Genomic DNA, 16,861 nt, shown 5'->3' on the forward strand with positions numbered 1-16,861 from the left:
CTTCTCCCCTTTGATGACCACCATCGCTCTCCGTGTCTCTCACTTTTTTCTTTTTTATATGAGAGAGAGAGAGAGAGAGAGAGAGAGAGAGAGAGAGAGAGAGAGAGAGAGAGAGAGAGAGACTCCAAATTGCTCATACGACTTCGTTATCTCCAATTCATCCCCCGTTCAATTCAGCACGTGAATTTATGGGCTTCTATTTTACTGAACCCACATACCGGTATGTAGGGCTTTTTGCCTCTCGCTCTTTGCCGCGCAGTGAACAACGTGTCGAAGTCATGAGCAAGTGGTCCTAAGTTCGATTCCCGTGACCCGGGTTTCATGCCTTGGTTCCCGACAGCCCCGGCCAGGCGGGGAGGCCACCCAAACACAGGCATAAAGAAACAGCATGCCGCAGCTGATAGGGCTTTCTCTACCAGGGGTTTCTCACTTCCCACTTCGTGAAAGTGGGATGGTGAGCTCTTCGCCAAAGACGCGTAGGTGGAAGGACGAGAATCTTATGGATACTTTGAAGGGGATCACCAAACAAGTAGAGCAGGATTCGAACCCACAACTAAGGAGGATTTTATGTCCCACCTCAGGGATGGAATATGCCTCTGGGGTGGTGGATTCGGACAATGAATATGGTCTCGATCGATGGAGACTACGTTCTCAATGTGGTCCGTTTCTGACGTAAATTACCAAAATTTCGTTTTTGTTACGAGAAATGACACAAGTCTTTCTACCGAAATGACATAAACGAAAGCGTACCTATCTCGCATTCGCTAGTTGTGGGTTCGAATATTCAGACACAGACACACACACACACACACACACACACACACACACACACACAGAGAGAGAGAGAGAGAGAGAGAGAGAGAGAGAGAGAGAGAGAGAGAGAGAGAGAGAGAGAGAGAGAGAGAGATGTGAGGGAAAGCACTAGATATACAACACGGGCGTTATCAACTCTTTTTTATTCCGAACAAAATAATGACCTGGGCAACACCATCGAGTTGTTTCACTCCCAGGCCATTTGTTCTTTAACACAACCTTTCTGTAGCGACGGGATTTTTATTCGGGTTTTAGGTTTGGTTATGGCACATGAGAGAACCTTTACAGCTAAGAGGTGGAACCCCAACAGGAATGAGCCGTCTGAACATAAGAATGGAGCAAACTGCAAGAGACAATAGGGTCTACATTAGCCCGTTCCACGTCCCTTACCACCTGTCATCCCTGTTCATAGATATCTAATATTCTTCTTAAAACAACCAATTGTTTCAGTACTTACCACATGGTTACTAAGTCCATTCCATTCGTTAACCACTCTGTTGGTAAGTCAGTTCTTGCTAATTCTTTTCTTAAACCTAATTATCTCTGGCTCATAACAGTGTCTTTACGGTTAATATATATATATATATATATATATATGATATATATATATATATATATCATATATATATATATATATATATATATACATACATATACGTAAGTAACCACTAGGAAAAGTAAACTAACGAAGCAGAGCGCTTTCGTATAATTACACCTTTAGTGCAGATACAAAGAAAGAATTTGTATCTGCACTGAAGATGTAATTATACAAAAGCGCTCTGCTTCGTTAGTTTACTTTTCCTAGTAGTTACTTACGCATTTGTGAACACACGTTCCTAGTGTTTTTATTGCATATATATATATATATATATATATATATGTGTGTGTGTGTGTGTGTGTGTGTGTGTGTGTGTGTGTGTGTGTGTGTGTGTGTGTGTGTGTGTGCGCGCGCGTGTGTATCATTGCAAGGGAAATTCTTTAACAGGCCAGGATGCTGGCGGAGTGTCAGGTTATGGGCGTTTGACTTGTGTAAAATGGGAGCAGCCTAAACAACAAACAAGCCCTTGAATAACGAGGCACGGAAATCTATTCGAAATGAACGGAGAAAAAAATACTCGGAGTTCGGAAAATAGATTTAAGAGACAAAGGAGGGGCGACGACGCGAAGGGCGGTGAGACTAAAAGAGTCCAAGGAAGAATAATACCCTTAGGAATTAGTCAATGCCCTCCCCCCTTCCCCTCCTCCCCCTTTCCCCCTCTTCCCCTTCCTCGGCCCTTCGCGCTTCGCACCCCTCAAGCATCCATTTATATATATGTGTGTATATATAGGTATCTATTTTGTCACCCATTTTTCACTCAGTCACTTTATTCTACCAATACCTTATTCGTCCATCTTCTTTGTATACCCACGTATACGTAACACACACACACACACACACACACACAAACAGAGACACACACATACATACACACACACACACACACACACCTACATACACACACACATGCACACACAAGCACACACATACACACACACAAGCACACACACACACACACACACACACACACACACACACACACACACACACACACACACACACACACACAAACATATACACACGCAAACACATACGCACACACACACACACATACATGCATACGTACACACACACATACACACAAGCACACACACACACACACACACACACACAAACATACACACACGCAAACACATACGCACACACACACACAAATACATGCATACGTACACACAAAAACGCACACAAACACATATATATATATACACACACACAACGTACATACAAGTACATATGCAAACACACACAACGTACATGCACATACAAACACACACAGGCGTGCACACATACGCGTATACACATACTCACACAAATACACACAAAGTTGTACACACATACACACACAAACACACACACGCGCGCGCGCACACACATTTTTGTTTATCCCCAACATATTATTCCTTTCATTTCTCGAACACAAACTCTTCTAATTCAGCCTTTAACACGGCTCCTATACACCATTTTTATCACCATTGTTCTCGTCTCAGCAATTATTCACTGAGAAGTGCTTATCTTCCTCTTAATTCTTTGTTACGTTTTCTCAGAGCCAGAAGATTTTGTCCCAGAATTACCGGAGCACATTTATCTTGTAAACTATCCTATCTAGAAGAAAAAAAATATTTCATTTAACTAGGTATAAATGCAGATGGATTTTGGGAGCAATTTATTTGTGGTCCTACCCATCCAAACTATATTTTCCACTCGACGTTCCTATCAACTGTAAAACGCTTGTTTAAAAAAATTCTATTCTTTATGAATCGGATATTTCCGTTTTATCGGTGTAAAATTACGTTACCCAATCTCTGCATACGCGCAAACACACATACATACATACTTGTACATACATATATCTATCTATATCAATATATATACTTATGTGATATATATATATATATACATATATATATATATATATGAGTAGAGGGAAAAACACAAGTAGAACAGGAGTTTATTCCTTGACTAGTTTCGCACAGTGATGCTTCTTTCTGAAGAAGCATCACTGTGCGAAACTAGTCAAGGAATAAACTCCTGTTCTACTTGTGTGTTTCCCTCTACTCCTCTTACAACCTGTCAGGATGTCTTCATATATATATATATATATATATATATATATATATATATATATATATATATATATCACACAATCTATGACCGTCGCGCAGAGGATTCGAACCACCGCCTATAGACCCATGAGAGTCCACAGCACACGCCTTTAACCACTCGACCACAGACGATCGTCTGTGGTCGAGTGGTTAAAGGCGTGTGCTGTGGACTCTCATGGGTCTATAGGCGGTGGTTCGAATCCTCTGCGCGACGGTCATAGATTGTGTGATTGATGTCGCTGTCCACTAGCGAATTATTCAAATATATATATATATATAGAAAGAGAGAGAGAGAGAGAGAGAGAGAGAAAGAGAGAGAGAGAGGGGTGGGAGGAAAAGAGAGGAGTGGGGGATAGTGGGGTTGGGGGCGCACAATCCTCACATAAGAAGGCCTGAAGAGGCTTGTGGCGGCCGGATATTGGGCCCCACCGAAGAAGACATTCGAGGGTGGGGAAGGCGCTGGGCGGAACACAGAAGGATTCGATTCGGTTTTATGTCACGACCCCCCACCCCCATCCCCACCCCACCCCTTCAGGAGGCTACGACGGTGTCCTTTACAGAGGGCTTTGTAGCGTGGAATTTAATGAACCAAGCCCTAGGTTCGACTCGCCGTGTTCGAACCGCCAACCCCTCGACCTCCGTCGCAAGCAGAGACGTCCTATCCCGCTCGGCCAGCGAGCATCCAATGTCCGCAGTATCATCGGACACAAACAGTGTCCGATGATACTGCGGCAACATCAAACCAGAAAAGGCAGACCGAGATGAAGGGAACTTTTATTGGGGTGAATGAAATCAAGTGGTGGTAGAGGTCGAACCTGCTATTGGCTGGAATGGTATATATAGAATGCAACACGGGCCCATAGTTTAATTTTTTAAATTTATTTTCTTTTCTTTTCCGAGAATATGACAGTAACCCATAAAACTTCTTCAAAGGGACACAAATGTTTACTTTTCAAATTCCATTATATGTAAATTATGCATGAAAACCTCATTTTCTATCATTAATATATAACATAAAACTTTTTAAAGGAATATTATGTGCTCGTGAGTTAATATTTTGTTTTGGGCAACGAGACGCGACCTTCGCCTTCAGCCTGAAGGTCATCGCCGTGGCGAAGGAGAGAAAGGAGAAAGGAGGTGGACGAGGAGGAGGAGGAGAAGGAGGAGGAGGAGGAAGAGAAGATGAAAAGGGGAGAGGGGGAGGGGGAAAAGGAAATGGAAGAGAAAGAATAGGAGGAGGAGGAAGAAGAGAAGGGAGTAGAAGAGTAAGAGGAGGAAAAGGAATTAAAAGAGGAACAGAAGGAGGAAGAGGAGGAGAAGGAAGAAGTGGAGGAAGAGGAGGAAGAGGAAGAGGAAAAGGATGAAGAGGATGAAGAGGAGGAAGAGGAGGAGGAGGAGGAGGAGTAAGAGGAAGTGTACATTTCGGCCTTGAGGTCCTCCTCGTTTGGACGGCTGGGGAAGTGTGAGGACGAGATCCTTGACGCCACTCGACTCCCATCGAGGACGAGGGGGAACCTTCACTTTCCTCCTTTTCCCTCTCTTTCTCTCTCTCTTTGTTTCTCTCTCACTTTAATACAAGATACGAGCCAATCAACCACTCATTTAGTCAGCTGCACAGAGTATAAGTGTACTCTGAACCTACCGTTCATGAGTGGCTTATACCTAATCACTTAGGCCCCCATATAAAGTAGTGACTAGCCTACCTAAGTTTCATGCCGTCAGTGGTTTAGGGGCTTGAGTAATATCACCTACGGACCAGAGTAACGTAGTATTCTTTGGTGGTTAAAAAACGATCTTTAATAAAAAATATAAATAGAAAATTGATAAATGAATAAGTAAGTTAAGAAAGATAAAGTAAAATAAAATAGAATCAATAATGAATAAACAAATAGAGATAAAACTTTATCGCTCTCATTCTACTTTCCCTCCTTTCTTCTTCCCTCTCAAAAATCCTCTTTAGCATATCTTTAACTTCACCTCTTCGGCGTAATATTGTTCTGAAGGATAGAAAAGCTAGTCACTGCCGACGGAATTAGATAACTACCAATCAGGTAAACACTTACAAATTTTATATATTGTGACTATTTATATCCGTAAACAAACGAAACCTTTCGATCACAAAGTATATGTATATATATATATATATATATATATATATATATTCATATATATGTTTGTATATATATATACATATATATATATATTTGGTTAAATTGAATGGCAAGATTATTATTGCAGAGTTTTTTATCTGCCTTTTCTTTTTCTCTGAGAACCTTTTTCCCTTCCACGGGAAGTTGTCTTATAATGTCACCATATGACATTGTTTTGCAAGTTACTTTGGGCATGGCTTTACCAAAGTGAAAAACTGGCCAGTTTTTTCACTTTGGTAAAGCCATGCCCAAAGTAACTTACAAAACAATGTCATATGGTGACATTATAAGACAAACTTCCCGTGGAAGGGAAAAAGGTTCTCAGAGAAAAAGAAAAGGCAGACAAAAAACTCTGCAATAATAATCTTGCCATTCAATTTAACCAAACATGCTTAAGAGAAAATATCCTGCCCATATATACAATGAATATATATATATATATATATATATATATATATTATATATATATGTATATATACACACACACACACATATATATACATATATACGAGTATGTATATATATATATATATATATATATATATATATATATAAACAGAGAATGTAGCTCAGTAGATGTATATTCGGAAAGTGAGACGCTGTCAGGCTGAGGACTCGAAATTAGCCGACACGTAACAAATGGACAGTGACTTAACTAAATTAACCATTAAGAAGTATATATGTTAAATACAATTTCTTATATATGTATACTCAATCCATCCCCGCCATGATTAGCCGCTGATCATGGCAGGGATGGGTTGAGTATAAAGTTCGTATATTCGTAACTCCAGTATACATATATAAGAAATTGTATTTAACTCATATCTCTTTTGATGACTGAGTTGGTTAAGTCACTATCCATTTGTTACGTACCGGCTAGGTTCGAGTCCTCAGCCTGACAACGTCTCAGTTTCCGAATATGCTTCCATCGAGCAACATACACCTGTTGGTCTCGATCGTCTTTGAAAGGAACTAAAATGTAAATAAGTTAACGTGGTTGAGAAGATGAACATTTGTACTGGAGATCATTCAGTATCTAATATATATATATATAATATATATATATATATATATATATATATATATATACAAACATATATATGTATATATACATTTATATATGTATGTATATATGTATATATGTATATATATATAATATACATATATATAATATTTATATACATATATATGTATATATATATATATATATATATATGTGTGTGTGTGTGTGTGTGTGTGTGTGTGTGTGTGTGTGTGTGTGTGTGTGTGTGTGTGTGTGTGTGTGTCTTTGTGTGTGTGTGTGTGTGTGTGTGTGTGTGTGTGTGTGTGTGTGTGAGAGAGAGAGAGAGAGAGAGAGAGAGAGAGAGAGAGAGAGAGAGAGAGAGAGAGAGAGAGAGAGAGAGAGAGAGAGAGAGAGAGAGAGAGAGAGAGAGAGAGAGAGCGTGCGTGTATAATAAAGTTCGATGATTGGAACTTTCTGTTTATTGTTATGTCATTTGTGTGTCCACACAAGGAATCCAAGAGCTTCCCAAAGCGAGGGTCAATCTTCCTCAACCTTCCTGAACCTTAAAATATTTCAAGTCTTCACTGATGCCAAATTCCGAAAATGAACTCAGTTGTTTAAAAATCAGTCTGGCGTGAGAAAAAACAAAATATATGAAGTGCCACGTCATACTGAAAAGATTCTCTCTTCCCCTCCCCTTATCCTTTCTCTCTCTCTATCTCCCTCTCTCTCTCTCTCTCTCTCTCTCTCTCTCTCTCTCTCTCTCTCTCTCTCTCTCTCTCTCTCTCTCTCTCTCTCTCTCTCCTTCTCCCGCCTCTCTCTCTTTCTCCTTCCGCCGTCTTTATCTCTTCTTCCGCCCCCCTCTCTCTCTATCTCTCCTCTCCGCCTCTCCCCTCCCCTCCACCTCTCTCTCTCTCTCTCTCTCTCTCTCTCTCTCTCTTCTTTCTTTCTCTTCAGTACACCCCGTTCTCGCACATTCCCTCACGATCCACTAACGTCGTCTCCGCGCCCTTCAAGAGTCCCGTCTCCTGCCCCACCCCGTCAAGAGCTCCGGCAATCACTGCCCGTAGGCCTCAGGAGCCCTTGCCGCCCGGAGCTGTCCAGGACGTCTCTTCGTTCTCCCTGAAGTGTCATATTCGACCTCGACCCTGCAAAGTCGGTATCGAACTAAACAGTTTAAATAATATCATGTATAAATGGAATAGAACAATAAATAAATAGATTAAATAAAATTATAAACAATAATAAACAAATACATAATAATCAAATAAGATTAATAAATAAACAAATAGATAACTATTTAAGAAATTAATCATTGCAACTGAACAATGAAATCACCAAGCGCCAGCCACACCACAACCTCACGGTACTGAAGTGATCACGTGAGAGTACAGAGGGCACAGAAAGAGAGCACTGAGAGGGAGAACAGAGACCACAAAGAGAGAGAGCACAGAGAGCAAAGAGAGAGATCACGAGAGAGGACAGAGAAAGAGCACGTAGAAAGAGCACAGAAAGATACCACATGTAGAGAGAGCACAGAGAGGGAGCACAGGCTGCAGCAGCCACTCCGCTAATTGGGCACAGACAAAAGATACAATGGATATTTGGTAAAGACACTTTTGCTTAACAGACCTGATCAACAACAAACGCACCGGAGTCGCCCTCACTTCGCCCCCCCCCCCATGATCCAAATGAGCAAAACCCCGTCACCCTCCCACCCACATTGAAGCTAAGGATGAGGTGAGGTGGGGGACGGGGAACTTCCCCACTTCAGTTGAGTGGAGGGAAATCTATTAGTACGAGGAGTGAGAGTGAGAGTGAGAGGAAGAGAGAGAGACACAGAGAGAGAGAGAGAGAGAGAGAGAGAGAGAGAGAGAGAGAGAGAGAGAGAGAGAGAGAGAGAGACACAGAGAGAGAGAGAGAGAGAGAGAGAGAGAGAGAGAGAGAGAGAGAGAGAGAGAGAGAGAGAGAAACTAGGACAAGGCTGCAGCAAACTTCCCCAAGGCCAAAAGCTGCTGGCAGCGAGAACTCGTTTTACTCTACGATTAACATCAACTGCTGTCAGATTAGCCTGGCTTTACATCTTTTTCGACCACGTTTACTAATAAGTAAACACATGAATAACTAAACAAATAGATAAATAAATAGATAACATTATAAACAAATAGATAAATATAAAAGACAAAAATAACTAATAATAATAATAATATTAATGATAATAGTAAATATAATAGAATAGTAAAATCAGATAATAAATGAATATATAAAATGAAAAAGTGAAAAAATTAATAAAATAAACAAATAAATAAACAAATGAATAAATAAACATATTCATAGAAATATTAACAGACTCAATAATAATGACAATAATGATAATAGTAATAGAAACAAGATTATAGATAAATGACACACAATTGCCTGAAGACAGGCAGGGGGAAGGATTCTGGAGAACACACAAGAGCGAATGAATTTCCTTCTGCATTAACTGGCTCCCATGGTCGAGTCTTAATGAAAAGAGAATTAGTGGCGGGGCAGGAATTAAACAAGAGCTTGTTGGAAGAGATTAAAAGTAAAGTTTGTTGGAAGGAGGAGGAGGAAGAGGAGGAGGAGAAAAGTTCATAAGGAACAGAGAAATTAGCTGGTGGCGAAGAGAAGGGGAGGAAGAGGGGAGGAGGAGGAGGGGAGTAGAAGGGTGGGAGAAAACAAGAGGAAACCATGGAAGTGCAGACCAGAAAAGACCAATAGGTCCATCACAAATCTGGCCGAAGAAAAAAAAAAAAAGGAACGCTATCATCACCAGGGGCTGAAGAAGAAAAAGAAAAAGCTGAAGAAGAGGAGGAAGAAGGAAAAAGAAGAAGGGATGGCGAAGAACAGAAAGAAGATAAAGAATACAAAGAAAAAGAGGAAGAAGAAGAAAAAGAAAAATAAGAAAAAACGAAAGTTGAGAAAGAAGGAAAAAGAGGAAGAAAAGAAGACGAAGAACAGAAAGAAGATGAAGATGAAAAAGACGATGAAGAAGAAGATGAATAAAAAAGGAAAAGAAGCGGATGAAGAGGAGAAAAGAAAAAGATAAATAAAAGAAAATGAATAAGAAGAAAAAGAGGATGAAGAAGATGAAGAAGAAGAATAGGATGAAGAAGAGGAAGAAGAAAAGAAGAAGAGAAAAAGAAAAAGAGGAAGAAAAAGAAGAATAGAAAAGGAATAATAATAAGAAGAAGAAGGAGAAGAAAAGCCCACATACAAATAGCAGGAAGTAGAAGAAAAGGAAAATACATCATTATCATCATCATCATTATCATCATTATCATCATCATCTAAAACAAAAATCTGTGTCATTCCGGCCATCCGTGCAGCACCTCCTAACCAAATACACATTACTCGAAACGGCGGCATCCTCCGCCGTTGCTCCTGCAGGATCAAGCGAAGGAGCAAAAGTTCTCGAGGTAACAAAGAGGAGAGCCAGATAAGGAAAACATCCGTACGCAGCACCGAGACTCGACCAACACAAACAAGCAAACACAAACTCAAAAGTGGTCGGGAGGAGGGCGAGGGCAAACCCAGGGAGTGCAGCGTGGGAGGAAGAAACGGGCGGCTGAGGGTACGCGGGATGGTACGAGGACACGTAAAAAATAATATAATAATAACGATGATTGAAAAACATTCAAATAAAATTAATAGGTAGATAAATAAACAAAATAAGTAATTTAACAAATATATAAAATCATAGATAAAGTGTAAATAGAGGAATAGTAAATAAAGTAAATTAATGTAACCGAAAGGTAGGGTTAAATATGTTCAGTTCAAATGATGACACTAACAAATATATAAAAAAATATGATATACAAAGAAGAAAATGAAATACAAAATCATTCAGTATATCTTAAGTATATAAGATGCAACAGATAGCCTACACATACACCCCATTAATTTGCAACAACATGTTTAAATATCAATACAGGCTCGTTTGATACGTGTCGACTTTTCGCCGTGCGTCGTCTACGATACGGCGGCCATAGTTACCTGAGAGCACGACGTCGTGTCGTGGACTGCGTACGGCGAAAAGTCGATATGTGTGAAACGAGATTTGATTTTGGTTAGGAGGATGGAGAACAGCTATTTTGGGAAGATATAAGTAGTTCACTTTCGTCTTCCCTTCCTTAATTTGAGCTAATCAAGTCTTTCTCATTCATAAAGGGTTCGACTTAAAGAGCATATTTCGAACTTCTGAGGAAGCCGCGCTGGCGACCTGGTCGAACACACAGACGATGTTCGTGTGTGGACGACATGCCCCCCCCCCCTCTCTCTCTCTCTCTCTCTCTCTCTCCTCGCTCGCTCTCTCTCCTCTCTCTCTCCTCTCTCTCTCTCTCTTCGCTCTCTCTCTCTCTTCGCTCTCTCCCTCTCCTCGCTCTCTCCCTCTCCCTCTCCCCTCGCTCTCTCTCCCTCTCCTCGCTCTCTCCCTCTCTCTCCCTCTCCTCGCTCTCTCCCTCTCTCTCTCTCTCTCTCTCTCTCTCTCAATCTATCTCTATATCTCTTTTCTCGCTTGCCTTCTCTCTCTCCCTCATTTCTCTCTCTCCTCTCTCTCACTCTCTTCTCCCTCCCTCTCCCTCACCCTCTCACTCTTTCTCCTCTTGCAGGCGATAACATGCACATCTATCCTTGGAGACAATATCCCTCCGAAGAAGAGGAATCAAAGGTGGTTAAAAGAGAGCTCATAGTAGAAAGGAATGACAGAGTAGAAATTAATCAACAAAAATCTTTTACGCGTGGAAATCATTCTCCAACCATAAACGAATCCTGCGTGTCTCTGGACCGTAGAGGTGTCACTAAAGGGGGGCAAATGAAAAGGTCAACAAAGTCTACGGTTCGGGCCTTTGTTTTGCTTGCCCGGGAGAGTCCAAAGGAATGTGTCATTAATCTCGGTAGGATCTCTCACCGGAACAGCCGAGCTCATCGTCATTGTTGGCTCTGCATGTAATCACGTGGGGAACAATAATGAGATGTGTCGACCTCGGATTAAAAATGTGGGATCATGAAAACAGAAAAGTAAAGGATGAAGAATCTAATGCTAAAACAAAGTAGCAAACAAAAGAGAGAAAGGACGGAAAGAGAGAGAGAGAGAGAGAGAGAGAGAGAGAGAGAGAGAGAGAGAGAGAGAGAGAGAGAGAGAGAGAGAGAGAGAGAGAGAGAGAGAGAGAGGAGGGGAAGGAAGAGAGAGGGGGAGGAAAGACAGAGAGAAGGAATGAGGGAGAGACAAGGATAGAATGAGGGGGAGGGAGAGGAAGAAGGGGGAAGGAGGGAGAGAGAGAGGAAGAAGGGGTAGGGAGGGAGAGAGAGGGAGGGAGAGGGAGCGAGGGATAGTGTGAGAGAAAGAGAATAACAAACCTAGCGATCAAGCAATTGAACGCATGAACGAAGCTGCCAACGAATGAACAATTGGACACCACCTGCCTGCCTGTCTCTCCTTCTCCTCCGCCGCTCCGCATTTACCTGAAAAGAAAAGAAAAAGACGAGACTTAATCACTCAGCAGAAACACAATAAGATCTATAGCCTCACCCCCGCCTCCTTCTGCTTAAATCTTCATCACATTTCCGTTGCATTGGATCGCAACAAATGAAAACAAATGAGGAGAGGCGAAGTTCAATTTACCATGAATCGGAACAATTTGTTCGTAGTGTAATTACAGAAGAAATCATGAACAAATATTTCCGTTCTATTTTCTGAATGAACGAAGTCTAACCTTGTTATCTAAAATTAGCAAAACGCATTAAGTAATATTAAACTGCAAGATTTAATTTGAATGGTTGAGGCCAAAGGATCGTTATGCAGCGAAGCGGTGGAGGTAAACCAGCTTATGCTGTTAGACATTGCTGTGAAAGAGCTGTACCTCACTGCATTGCTTTCAGTTCCCCTCCATTTTCTTTCGAATGGCGGAGAACTCAAGAAAAAAATGTATGCAAAGAGTAGAGTAAGGTCTTGTGAGAAGAAGAAAAATGTTGGAGGAGGAAGACTTTGTTGAGAACGGAGAGGATGGAAATCGAGATGGATGACGAAGCTTTCTCCAGATATCGTCCAACTAACAGGTTGTAAATCTAACTAGCGTCGGTTGAAAGAGATTATCACATCCCCAAGTACAAATGTGACCACATCATCTCGTGAAGGCTTAACTTGGAAACGATCCAACCGGGAAAGACCACCCGTGGTCTCCTGAGGCGCCCCGGACCCCCCGATCGAGATCCGGTGCTCCCAAGTATCCTGGATCAGAGTACACATGATCTGGTAAATCCGGTGAAGGCCTCGCATGTAAACACAAAAGTGGTGAAGCTGACAGAGCGTGCCGGTGCTGTTTTCCATTAACCAGATTACATCTTCCTCCTCCACCCTCCCCCCAACCCCCACCCCTCTCCCGGCCTCAAACGACAAGCCCCAGCAGGCCGTACCAATGCACCAATTCCCAGCAACAATGGTTCCCTTCCTTAACAGCAATATAACAAACATAAATTGTGGAAACTAATTTATGCGACATGCTTGCGCTTTCAATTCCTCAGTATAATGTCGAGACAGAGTACAAGAATGTGGCTTTAAGTCATTGTGGCATTCCCTCGGTATCGCAGATGAAAGTCTTCGTGGACACATTTTTGCACAGATTCCATTTCAATCTTGAGTCTTCAGATGGCTCATCAGTCCAGTTCTAGCCTGAAGCTTCTGTTGCAGTGAGCGCACATTGTTCCTGGTGGTAAAGGCTGTCGTGATTGTTGTTCATTTGCATGTCTTTTTCTCCGATATAAGTAGCAACCGGAACAACACAAACACTAAAATGTATCATTCGTGGTCACGTGATTCCTGATATATATGTAAATTTTATCATGCAAAAATTGCAATACGTACGGATCATTAAGATTCATCATCATGGACCATTATTATCATTATAATGGACTGTTATCACGACTATTCCTTCCCTTCGACTACTCTGATTTCGATTTCTATATCCGAATGTTTTTCTCTACTTTCTCACCAATTCTCAATTCAAGACTAATCTTTAAGCATCCCCATGGATTTGAACACAGATTTCTTCCATATCCATCTATATACCAAGGCCTTTTTCCCCCTTACAAGTGAGGTAGCCAAGTCAAAAGGCATATACCCACTCCCATCCATTCCAATCCCTTCCACCACTCTTTCCCCCCTCTCATCTTAGCTCCTCGTAGATGACGGATCGTCCCTGTATCCCACCCACTGCCCTGGGCCAGAAGCAATATAGCACGGCACACCATACACTGTAAATGTATCCGATGTTTTATGTTCATTTTCTGGACGCGGTTTGAGCAGGCATCCTACCCTACGACGTCCACAAGAGAAAACACCACCAGTACCAGCACCAGTACCATAATCCTATCATCTCATACCAGTTGCCCTCATCCGTGTACATCATCATTACTGATAGTAATACTGAGATTACTCTCCTAATCCCTCGTCTAGCGGAGACTGACTCGCGTCTCTCCTTTGCCCGCATCCGACCAACCACTCCCACTTTAAACACATCTCTTGATTGCATCAGCGCCAGAATTCCCTCGGCGCGCCTTGCATCTGTCGCATCACAGCTTGCCTTCCTTGGCCCGAGCGCGGCGAGGTGGCTATTTTCGCCTTCCTCCATCGACCTAACCCGCTCGGACCAACATGGCAGACGATTAACCCCGCGTGTAGCACCACTTTACGAATGATATAAACAAGTATATGAATAACTGAATAAATAAATATATAATGAATGAATAACAAATCAATCAACGATAAATAACACATAGAAGAAATACGAAAAAATCAGTAAATATAACAAATGAATAATATAATAAATACAGCACCATTTCACAAATAAAATGAACAAGTACATGCATAATTGAATGAATAAATAATGAACGAATAACAAATCAATCAACAATGAATAACACACAAAAACAAGTTCGAAGAAATATAATAATAAACACGTATAACACATAAATAATATAATAATAAACAAATAATAAAGCAAATAAAAAAATAATTATAAATGAAAAATAAATGGATGTAAATGAATAAATAAACAAATTGGATATAAAATAAACAAATAAATAAATAAAAATGTCATCACAAACTTGCGCTCTCTTAATGGTCCTTCGTCGCATTGAGACCACAATAAAAGAAAAAATAAATAAAAAAATATATATAAAATAATAATAATGATAACAATAATACTAATGATAATAATAATAATGATAATAATAATAATAATAATAATAATAATAATAATAACAATAATAATGATAATAATAATATTACTAATGAATAATAATAATATTAATGATGATATTGTATAATAAAAAATAGTAAAAATAATAATAATGATAATAAAGATAAAAATAATAATAATAATAATAATAATAATGATAATGATAATAATAATAATAACAACAATAATAACAACAATAAAAATAATAATAAAAACAATAATAATGATAATGTTAATAACAAAACGAATGAAAAAATCCAAATATGATCAAATCTTAATATGTTTACTATCATTTTGCCCGGTCAGACATGGCAGTCTCATACATTCTTCTAATTACTGCTAAACGATTCTATTAACTGAAATATATATATATATATATATATATATATATATATGTATGTATGTATATATAGATAGATAGGTAGATAGATAATGTATATATATACATTATATATATATATATAATTACATATTCAATACTCATACCTAAACCTGTACCAATACATCATATTATATTATCTGTAGTAAGCTTCATTCTTCTAAAGAATTAATTCTGAGTTCCTATAAAAGTTAAAAACCAAATCAAGCGACTCTACATAATACACGATTTATTCCCTCGAAAGTCAAAATACTCCCACATTTTTTAAACACGGATTTTCCCAAACCTTAATAAACACACAACGAGAAAATTAACAACACAAAATTTGATAGAATCAAATTAAAACTATATGATGCGTGTGCATGTGTATGAAAGAGAGAAAGAAAGAGAGAGAGGGAGCAAAGGAATAAAACAAATCGGCCATACACCACAGACCAACGACCCTGAAAGAACTAACATACAAATTCGCACTATCTGATGCTGGAGGAGGCGAAGAGGCGCCTGGACGATATTCCCCTTCCGAGAGAGGTCAAGTGCCAAGCCTAGACAGAGTGCCACCTCTCTCAAGACTCATCTGTGATGTAAAGAAAAGGAAGAGGAGGAGGAGGAGGAGGAGGAGAAGAAGAAAAAGAAGAAAGAAGAAGAAGAAGAAGAAGAAGACGAAGAAGAAGACGTAGAAAAAGAAGATGAAGAAAAAAAAGAAGAAGAAGAAGAAGAAGAAAAGAAGATTAAGAAGATGAAGAAGAAAATGAAGAAGATGATGAAGAAGAAGAAAAAGAAGATGGAAAAAGAAGAGAACGATAAAAAAGAGGCAGAGGAGGAGGAGAAAGAAGGAGACGACGGCGACGAAGAAAAAGAAGAAGAAGAAGAAGACGAAGAAGAGGAGACGAGGAAGTAGGAGACGAAGAAGGAGACAAAGAAGTAGATGAAGAAGAAGATGGAGAAGAAGAAGAATATGAAGAAGACGATGAAGGAGAAAAAAAAAGAAGACGAAGTAAAGGAAGTAGATGACGAAGAAGAAGAGGAAGAAGAAGACGAAGAGGAAGATGAAAAAGAAGACAAAGAAGAAGACAGAGAAGAAGAAAAAGAAGACAAAAAGAAGACGACGACGAAGAAGAAGACGAAGACGAAGAAGGGGAAGAAGAAGTCTTCATGTGGCATTATTACATCAGTGACCTCCACCATCTTTGCACATCAGGAAACATCAATTCTTTCTATTCCATCCAACCTCCTCAAGACACCCTCTCCCATCTTCATTCCCCCTCTCTCCCCATGCTCCCCCTCTCCTTAACCCTCCTCCCTCAAGACAGCCCCCTTCTCCCCATTCTACCCCCTTCCAACCAACCTCCCCCTCTCCTTCCCCCTTCTGCCTAAGCCCTCAAAACAGCCCCCTTCCCCAGCTTCCCCTTCTCCTTCTCCCCAACTCTCCCATCTCCTTTGCCTCTCAACCACATGACATCCCCCTTACCCTCCTTCCCCTTCTTCTCCCGTCCCTCCCCCCCGCCTCCACCCTCAAGATATACCCCTCTTATCCTCCTTCCCCCAACCTCCCCTC

Source organism: Oratosquilla oratoria, chromosome 5 (genome assembly GCF_046742065.1).
Source record: "Oratosquilla oratoria isolate Oo_2021 chromosome 5, ASM4674206v1, whole genome shotgun sequence".
Classification (NCBI taxonomy): Eukaryota; Metazoa; Arthropoda; class Malacostraca; order Stomatopoda; family Squillidae; genus Oratosquilla; species Oratosquilla oratoria.